This window comes from Triticum dicoccoides, chromosome 6B (genome assembly GCF_002162155.2).
Source record: "Triticum dicoccoides isolate Atlit2015 ecotype Zavitan chromosome 6B, WEW_v2.0, whole genome shotgun sequence".
Classification (NCBI taxonomy): Eukaryota; Viridiplantae; Streptophyta; class Magnoliopsida; order Poales; family Poaceae; genus Triticum; species Triticum dicoccoides.
Window position 1 is genome coordinate 697019834 of NC_041391.1, and position 10447 is coordinate 697030280.

At 40.9% G+C, this 10447-nt stretch overlaps 1 pseudogene; it reads right to left on the bottom strand.

Annotated features, from left to right (window-relative positions):
- Window positions 1-1054: 1054 nt before the first annotated feature.
- On the bottom strand, window positions 1055-9073 carry LOC119321539 (annotated as a pseudogene).
- Between the last annotated feature and the right edge of the window lie 1374 nt (window positions 9074-10447).

Below are 10447 nucleotides of genomic sequence, written 5' to 3' on the forward strand. Positions count from 1 at the left end.
GGTTAGATGGTGAAGCTTCGCTCTAGGTCTATTGTCCCTTTTGTCGTGTCATGCTGTTTATGAATCGATGTTCTGTTCCGCCGACCCCGGGAAACTTTAGTTAGTGTGGTGTTCGCGAAAGACTAATGGCTGTTAGTACTCGGATCTGAATTGGTCTTTGCTTTTGTGTGGGGTCTGTTTAGCTGTTGGTTGCTGGTGAATGTAAGGACATAATTGACTGGCTTATTTAGTATGCTCGTAATGGATTCTATTTCATGTCTCCTCGCTTGTTTTACATGTAACACTGTGCCTGTCGATACTGTGCTTGATCCTGTCTTATAATCTGATGTTGATCTTGAGATCCATTGTGTTTTACTTCTATCGCTATTCAATGTTTATTTTATTTTATTATGATCCTGTGTAAGTGCAAATGCTATACTTGAGTTTCTACTGACATATTGTTACATGCTTCGACAGAACGTTGAGACCGGCACCCTCGCGCCATGGCGCGATCCCGATCTAGTAAGTATGTTTGCGAGTCCCAAGTCCATGATACTACTTATGTTACCCCCACTATGGCCAGCCTTACAACTATGAAACCTGACACATATCTCTCAAACCAGCTGTTTCCACTTAACTAAATGCACGATCCATCAAACTAGATTAGTATACACAACATTGGAAGTTTACCTGGAGATGAACTTAGTTTAACAATAGTAATCAACGCAACAAAATCTGATAGAACACACGTATTGTCCCTTTTTTTGCGGGGGTATTCTCCCTGAAAACCAAATAATAGTACCACTTCTTCCGGGACACCTTTATTTGAACTTAAACACACGTATTCCCGTCTGAGAGACAACATGAATGGCAGTTTCAGGGTTCAGGCATCACCCACGACATTCCAATCAAACCAGCAGCACACCATCACGCACTTGCATTCAGTGCAAGATTCCCTGAATAAATGAAGAGAGATCATGTCACATCTGGGCGTGAGAAAGGTTGTGCACGGAAAATGTTGTACGAAATTAAATTGTTGATTATGATTAATACCTCTTGCATTGGTTGCGAAATGTCATGATATAACTATTCCCTGGCAGCTAGATCTCTTCCTCATCGAAGTAGGTACCTTCCGTTCAAACTGATCCCGGATAGATAACCTGGGATGATTGGGATGCCCATTTGCCTCCTTCCTTATAGCTGCATCTGCAGCAGACTTGATTTTTGAAGATGTGTCATCATCATTGCAAAGAGTAACTTCGACATCTCTGAGACATGGGAGGTGGTTAAGATCCAAGTAGAACCCATAGGCTTCTGCCACTGAAACAAACAACGGAAGCTCCAGCTTCTCCACCTTTGGCATTGCCTCTTTTTCAAACGTCAAGTAGATTGCACTTGCACAATGACAAGCACGAATAAGGTAGAATTCCTTCAAACACGGGAATCCAATGCCTTGTACGGTAACCCTTTCTTTTTGGATAGTGATGAATGTTAAATTCAGACAGAGTAAGGCAGGCATCTCTCCAAGTATCCGCAAATCCTCCTCTGTTGCTTCATTCAAATTAATGTTCAGGTATGCAATACTGGTGAGTGCTGGAACAATCCACTTTGGCATCTTTGGTAAATGGTAGTTAGTGGTCATCCAAAATGTTTGGAAGTTATATAGCAAAGGGGACCAGGAATATAAGAACTCGATGGGTGTTGAATCAGGGGAGAATATCCGTAAACACTGAAGTTTGCAGGCACCAAGCTTGCATAGTGAGGAGAGTAACATCTCTTCATGCCTCTTGTCTTCCTGAGATCCTCCATCGTCCAACTGTACATGGAGGTCTTTCAAGCTGGACAGATTCCCCAATTCCTTGACAGTACATGGTGAACTCCTGATAATATTAAAGCCTGAGATCACCTGTAAATTCGCCATATTTCCAATCCCATCTGGTATCTTCGTATTACCGAAAGGAATACCATAGGAAGAGTTTCCACTGAGTAGATGTTGTAGCTTAACAAGCTGAATAATCCCACTGGGCAATTCTTGTATATATGTATTTCTAAGATCTAGGGTCTCTAGACCATATAGCCTCACAATCCCGGATGGTAACTTCGACATCCGAGTGCCCCTAAAGCTCAGGTACTTCAGTTGAAATAATTTATCTGTACCATTCATATCATACTCGTGCAGACTCTCACAATCTTTAAATTCTAGTACACGCAAAGCTTCAAACCCAACAAGCCTAGGCAAGTGTTTGATGCAAGTTGATGCTATCACTGTCAAAGATCGTACATGGCTTAGATCTTCATTTGCCAATATGGATGCAAGCTCTTGGTCAATATGTTGGACCGATAGTCGCCGAATGAGACTAACATGCTTTGCGAAATCAGTTTAACCATGGCCCGCCAAAGAGATAAAATTATCTTCAACCGATTTTGAAATAATGAGCTCGAGCATCATGTCGTGGACTTGACAAGCACTAGCCTTTCCATCATAAAATAACAACTAGCAAAATGTGCTCCTTTATTATTTATCTCTTTGACGAGTGTGATATGAGGGCCTCCTAGCCTTTTTACGATGTCATCCATAATCGCTTTGTAGTCACTGCAATTACCAAGTGATCCAAAGATAGATTAGTCGCAAGTGTCAAAGCCTCGCGACGAGCAATGACATCTTAAACTGTAGAACCGTCGGGTTAATAACACTGGGTAGAACAACTGCTGAGGACGCAAGGTACTAAGTACTGACCATGTTCATCCCTGCAAATTGTTGCCGCAGCTCCAACTGCGCTAATGAGCTATATCTCCCATTAAGCTAATTGGGCCAGCCCATTAGCACACATGAAACAAATAAAGCAGGGAGAGAAAGAGTGTGTGCGGGATTCAAACCTCGGATATCATAGATCTCGTAGACACTAGGAAATTATGGAGATAACGTTAGTTTAGAAGGGCGCGAATTTGAAGGAAAAGTAACAAGTTTCCAATGGCTTTCCTGCTTTTTTTTTCTCCGGTTTTTATTCATTTCTTTCTCTGTTTTTATTGCTTTTTTTCTACCTTTTTCTTTGATCTTCTTTGGTTTCATTTGTTTTTCTTTCATTTTTGTTCTTTTTTCTTCAGCTTTTTCTCTTTCCTTCTCGCTCTTCATATGTTTTCTCTGGTCTTTTTACTGTTTTCCAATACATGTTTTTGTTATATATCTAATAATATTTTTAATTACAATTTAAATATTTTCAAATACAAGTTTAACATTTTCTGAATAGATGGTCAAGATTTTTTCTATAGAAATTATTTAAAACATTTCAAATGGTTGATTAACATTTTCAAATGCCATATTAACATTTTCTTAATACATGACAGCATTTTTATATAGATATTTAAATTTTTATAAATGCTTTATTAACATTTTCAAATGCAAGTTTAGCATTTTTTAATACATGATCAACATTTTGTCTGTACACATTTAGCACTTTTTAAATACAAATTCAACATTTTTTTAATACACGGTCAATTATTTTTATATACACCTTTAGCATTTTTAAATACTATTTCAACATTTTTTAATACATGGTCAACGTGTTTTCTATACATATTTGAACATTTTTTAAATGCTTGATTATCATTTTTCAAATACTTGTTTACATTTTTTTAAAGCTTGATTAATATTTTTTAATTACTTTGTCAACTTTTTCACACGTTGTATAAAATTTTCCTATACATGGTCAAGATTTTGGAAATGCATGATTAATTTTTTTTAAAATATTATATAAAGCAGATTTTGTAATATATGTGTTTATAATTTTCGGAAGTGTAAAAAAGTAATTACACAAAAAAGAAACAAAAAAGTGAACACAAAAGAAAAAAAGAGTGATGTGTGCCCTCAAGCGCACCCGGGCCGGCCCATCTGGAGCTGCCCTGACGCGAGGGTTTCCTCTGTCTCGGCTTGGTGCCGTGGGTCCCAATTCCGGTATCTTGTAGTAGTCTCCGTTGCAAGGAAATCCTGCGGCGGCGGTGGCACAGCTTCCAACATTCGAGTCCGGTGACGGCAGGGATGAGCACAAAGTCGCCACTCAGCGCGGCAGCTGTGCCGCCGGCGACGCTGCTTGCCTGGAGCTTGAGCCAGTAGGTTGAATGGTGCGGGCGTCGTCAGAGAAGGCCTGCTCCTTCCGGAGAAGGTGAGCAATCTTTCCGCCACTAGTTACAGATTTACAGTACTAGTACTAGTAGTATTAGGAGTAGTTGCTTGCAGCAAGTTGATCATGAGGTGTCGATTGACATTGCTGGTCTGAACCTCTCTGTAGTAGCCGAAGCATCAAGGAGCAACTGTCCTCTCCTTTATGTTCAGTAAATTACTTGAGTTCACTATCCTCTACTGCCAGCAAAATTTCGGTGAAATTTCAGTAATATTTCATTTAGCTTTGTGAAATTTCGGTGAAGAGTCCAGAGTACAGAAGTGGCGAAACGACGTCACAACTCTGAAACCTGACAGCATAACTCTCAACCCAGTTGTTTCAACTTAACTGAATGCATGATCAATCAAACTAAGTTACACACACAAGTAGTACTTGAGTACATACACAACAGCTAAACTTCACCTATAGGTGAACTTATTGTTCTTAAAAATATCAATCGATGCAATGCAACAAATTCTTCTGATAATACAAGATCCCCTGAAAAGCAAATAGTGGCATGTAGCACCTTCAACACCCTCCTGCATCTTCTTCTTGTGCTACCCGTGCACCCTCAACTTTGCACTAGCTATAATTAAACTGCAACCAGATTGATTATAAATTGTCAGACTAGGTACTTATTTGAGTGATGAGATCCATGGTGATGGAGGTGGTCGGTCGTTTCCACTAGGCAGCAGAGGAAGGAAACAGAGCAACCGGCAACAGCGGAGCACTGTTGCCAAGTGCTGAGTTGATGCAGCTGGCCAGGAGTTCAACGCTGGATACTTCCTGCGACTTTACATTCCAAATCTCTCATGCCCCGCTTACATCTCTGAGACTGAAACCAGGTGAAGCAGTTAAGAATACAGCAGTTCACGCTACAGTAGAAGAGTTCAGAGTATTCATTCGCAAAAAAGAAAAGAAAAAAGAGTTCAGAGTATTCAACTCTGAAACCTGACATCAAACTTGTAGCCAGCTGTTTAAACTTAACTTAATGAATGGTCCATCAAACTAAGTTACACACAAGTAAACGCACAATTTTATTTCAGAGACCCCGGCCTCTGAAAGTACACGCACAATAGGGGAAATAACTTAATAATTCTTAACAATAGTGATCAATGCAAAACATTCTGATACAAGATTCCCTGAAAACCAAATAGTACCATGGAGCAGAGTAACTAACACGACCTCTTCTGTGACGTCTTCAGGATGCACGCATCACCACAACATTCCAATCATGCCAACAGCACACCATCACGCACTTGCGTTTAACAGAAGATCCCCTGAATAGATAAAGGGAGAACATGTCACATCCAAGCGTGTGAAAGGTTGCGTACAGAAAGTGTTGTCCGAAATTAAAGTGTTGATTATGATTAATACCTCTTGTGTTCGCAGTGAAATGTCATCATATAACAATTCTCTGACAGCTAGCTCTCTTCATTGTCGGTGGAGCTTTCTTCCTTGGTGCAGCTCTCTTTCATTTCACCCCAGATAGATAGCCTGGGATGTTTGGGATGGCTATTTGCCTCCTTCCTTATAGCAACGGTAAGAGGGAATAAGGTTGAATTCCTTCAAACATGGGAATGCAACGCCTTGTATGGTAAGCCTTTCTTTTTGGACACTTCTGAATGTTATACTCAGACGAAGTAAGGCAGGCATCTCTCCAAGTAGCCACAGCTCTTCCTTTGTTACTTCAACCAAATTAAGGTCCAGGTACGCAAGACTGCTGAGTGCTGGTACAATCCACTTTGGCATCTTTGGTAAATAGTAGCTAGTGGCCATCCAAAATATTTGGAGGTTATACGGCAGAGGGGACCAGGAATCTAAGAACTGGATGGGTGTTGAAACATGAGAGCGTATCCGTAAAGACTGAAGTTTACACCTGCCAAGCTTGCACAGTGAGGAGAGTAATATCTCTTCATGTCTCTTGTATTCCTGACATCCTCCACCATCGAACTGTAGATGGAGGTCTTTCAAACCGGTCAGATTCCCCAGGTCCTCAACTGCACATAATGAACTCTTGATAATATTGAAGCCCGAGATCACCTGTAAATTCTTCATAGTTCCAATCCCATTTGGTATCTTTGTTTGACCATGAGCAATACGGGAATATGAATATCTTGCAATGAGTAGATTTTGTAGCTTAACAAGATGAATAATTCCAGTGGGCAATTCTTCTATATGTGTATTTCTAAGGTCCAATGTCTCTAGACCATAAAGCCTCACAACTCCTGATGGTAGCTTCAACATGACAGTGCCCCTAAAGCTCAGGTACTTCAATTGAACTAGTTTATCTATACCATCCATATCATACTTGTGCAGACTCTCACAATCTTGAAATTCTAGTACACGCAAAGCTTCAAAAACAACAAGCCTAGGCAAGTGTTTGATGTAAGTTGATGCTATCACTGCCAGAGATCGTACATGGCTTAGATCTTCATTTGCCAATATGGCTGCAAGCTTTTGGTCAATATGATGGACTGATATTCGCCGAATAAGACCATCATGCTTTGCCAAGTCAGTTTGACCATGGCTTGCCAAAGAGATGAAATTATCTTCAACGGATTTTGAAATAATGAGCTCGAGCATCATGTCATGGACTTGACAAGCACGAGCCTTTCCATCATAGCCAATTTCAACTGGCTGGACCATACTTTTGTTTATTAGGTCATAGAAGTGGTTCTCGGCAACCTCTTGCTTGCTTTGTCCACGCTCTTCAGAGATGAAGCCTTCTGCTATCCATCGCCTCACTAAAATATCTCTCTCAATCACACAATCCTCAGGATATATACATAAATATAACAAGCAGGTCTTGAGATTGGGTGAAAGATCATTGTAACTAAGGGATAATATGTTATTCATTCCATCTAAGCTTCGGTTTTTGTCCAATGCAGAACCAATAGACCTTCTGACCCTCTCCCACTCATCTTTGATCACCGGTTTTGTTGCCAATAAACTTGATATGCTGATAATTGCCAATGGGAGGCCTCCACATTTCTTCAGTATTTTGTTTGAAACTTGTTTTAGCACATCAGGGCAACCATCCTCGGAACCAAATATTCTTTTGAAAAACAATCTTTTGGAGTGGAGATCACTTAGGGCTTCCATTTCATACATGCGGCCATTACCATCTAGACAACATGATCTTGCTACATCAACAATGCGTGTAGTAGCTATAATTCTGCTAGAAAAATCATTCTCTGGGAAAGCATTCTTAATAGTGTCCCATGTTGGTATGGACCATATATCATCAATAACGATGAGATACCTAATAGATATAAGTAGATATTATTAACCTACTATGAAAATAGTTCAAGTACAAAATATGAAGAACAATGTCATGTCAAAGGAATTCAACAATATACAAAATAACACTACGAACTCCAAGAGGATGATCATAAAAATATTCAAAAATAATACAGTAAGTAAACCATGATAACATTCGTACTCCCTCCATAAAGAAATATAAGAACGTTTAGATCACTAAAATAGTGATCTAAACACTATTATATTTCTTTACACAGGGAGTACTCAACAAGGTAAGGTCTACCATGTGCCTATTGCTTGTGTTGCAATCTGTAGTTTGCTTACTTAACAAAGACATTAGCCATAGTTGGAAGTCAAAACTAACCAACTTAAGCTCAAAAAAGATCTCACCTACATAATGTTTGCCTCATGATCATACAAACATCATTCTACAATACTTGTGTGAGTAATCTTTTGTCTAAAACACTTGTTTGAATATCTAGTGTGTGTTGTAGCATACTTAGAAGTCTATCTTAATATAGTATACTCATGTTTCGACAACATATCACATATTTTATTCATGCTTTAAAGGATAACAAAAATATTTTGAGTCCTTTGAGTACATCACTAATCTTTAGCCTCTATGCATATTTGTTTACCGTTTGATTATTTTTCACTACAGGCTAGTATTAAGAAATTATCATAAATATAGTACTTGTTAAAAGGGGGGCTGAATTACCTCTTATCTTGCAACAATTTTTTTAGCTTTGCAGTACACATTGTTTCATCCCAAGTGTCGATACCTTCTTTAAAATCTTTCTTGCAAGGCAGCTGGCAGATCAGATCCTTCATAATTTTTTTTACATTTGGTTTTTGTGAGACTGAGACAAAAGCCTGACAATGAAAATGCCCCTTGATCTTGCGGTAAACCTCCTTCGCTAGTGTTGTTTTTCCGAGCCCACCGAAGCCAACAATGGACAGCACCTTGCGCTGCTTGGTCGAGCTACTTTCATCTTCCAGCATCCAACTTGCAAGATCATCTCTTGGACCATCAATGCCCACGAGGTGTGCTTCCTCAACAAAAAGAGCAGACAAGCGAGGATCCACAGCTGAATGTTCAAAGGTAATATCATCCAGCTTGTAACTACTTTTCAACTCTTTTACCTCCTTGAGACGAATCTTCAGATCGTCAATTTGGCTGGCGATTCCACGGCGAGAGCCCAGAGTCTTGAGCTGTCGAGCAGTCTTGTGGAAGAACTCCTTGAAACCACCCTGGTGGCTGCCGCCATTACCGAGCTGGTGGATGAACTTGTCAAATGACATCCTCGATGTCATAGGCCAGCTCCCTCAGCAACGATATCCATGCCTTCACTTGAACATCAGGATCTTGCAGGGTCGTGTACTTCTGGATGGCGCCATGCATGCAGGTCAGCTCAGATCTAAGCGAGCGGATCTCGCGACGGACGCCTTTCAGGCGGGCACACTCATCGCCAAGCAAACCTGTGAGCTTCCCCAACAGGGGACCCAGCACGCCCAGCGAAGAACTCACCACCGCCATTGATCTCTCTATTCCTCTCTCGAACCCATCTCTCAGTTTGTGCTTGGTGTGTGCTCAGAGTGGAGAGAAGTGCAGAAAGAGGTCCGACGAATGGGAGTGTGTACTGGCTGCAAGATTCTTATGGCGTGTTGTTTTAGTTCGGCCTAACCATGAGCATGTGAGAGTGAAGAGTGGACACGCGTGGTTTACAGCTCCCTAGGCCATCCTTGTACGGTAAACAGGGAAATGGTGCGCATGCAGCGTGCGAAGCCCGCATTTACCGGAAGTCTCCTACCGCATTTTAATCTATGCCAGCCAGCGATAATGACCAGCCAAGCAGCACCCGTTGGCATACATGCACTTGATTAGCATCTATCTACATGCATAATATGAAAGGAAAAATATTGCGCTTGCATGACTTGTCGTGATGGGCACCACAAGCTGGGGTGATTAGCCTCTAACTCGTATGCATATACATGTAACTGCACGAGAATAAAAATGTACCGAGATTACAACATGCATCCAACGGCTCCAAGGTTTGATAAGTGGCTTGAGATTTGGAAGCAAGTGGGCAACCCCATCTGAACGAAGGAACGAACTAACAAGGAAACTACCCCCAGTCCCACACACACGGTCTCACATGCACCGTGCGCCGCCCTATGAAGCAAAAGCATATACGCACGCGATGGAGCACTTGGGTTACTTAGGTTGATGTGCCAACTTGCCCCTTGTTATTTCCCGTGTCCTCGATGTAAACACCAGCTTGGACCAACGCTAATGTAGTATCACATGTATCGTCTCGGAAGTTTCATCTTGTATTTGTTTGTATTCTACAGCTGTCAGCCTTTTGAAAGTGTTGTAATATCTATTGTGTCCCACCTATCCCTTCAAGATGGAATCTATAGGGGCACGTTCAATCCAAGCATAAGAACCTTATGAAGCAGCTGGCGATGTAAAGATTGCTAGTAGTATATCGTATAACAAAGGTGTGCCTACACTAATTCTCAGTCGACGACGACAGCTGGACTTGTATTGCAAATACTTTCCTCCCCTGCTTCATGGGGTTTGTTGTTTATTTTTACTTGTTTTTTCTCAGTTTCTTCTGTTCGGCTCCTGGCCTGTGGAGTTGGTCTCCAAACCCACAAGTCAACACAAAAATCACACACACAAAAAAAGAGAGAAACACAAGGTAGAAATCCAAAACCCCGCCTCATTCCCCTAAAAGACACTCCTCCCCACTTTTCCCGCCTTCTCCTCTTACCCTTCATAGGAGAATTGCTTCACCCCTCCCTAAAACCTCGCACACATGAAATTTAAGAATTTTGCAAGAAATCAAGCATATAAAATGGATGGAGGAACAAGTACCCACCAAGGTTAGCATATCTCTCATATCCCCCAAAGCCTCTTCCCGGTCCTGTATTTGTTGTTGTATGCTCCTTTGATCCAGTTTTTTTATGCCTGCAAAAATAACAAAATGTCCTAGGGAACTTGTTCAGACACAAGCAAAAGGCAGGACAGTGTGTTTTAGGGA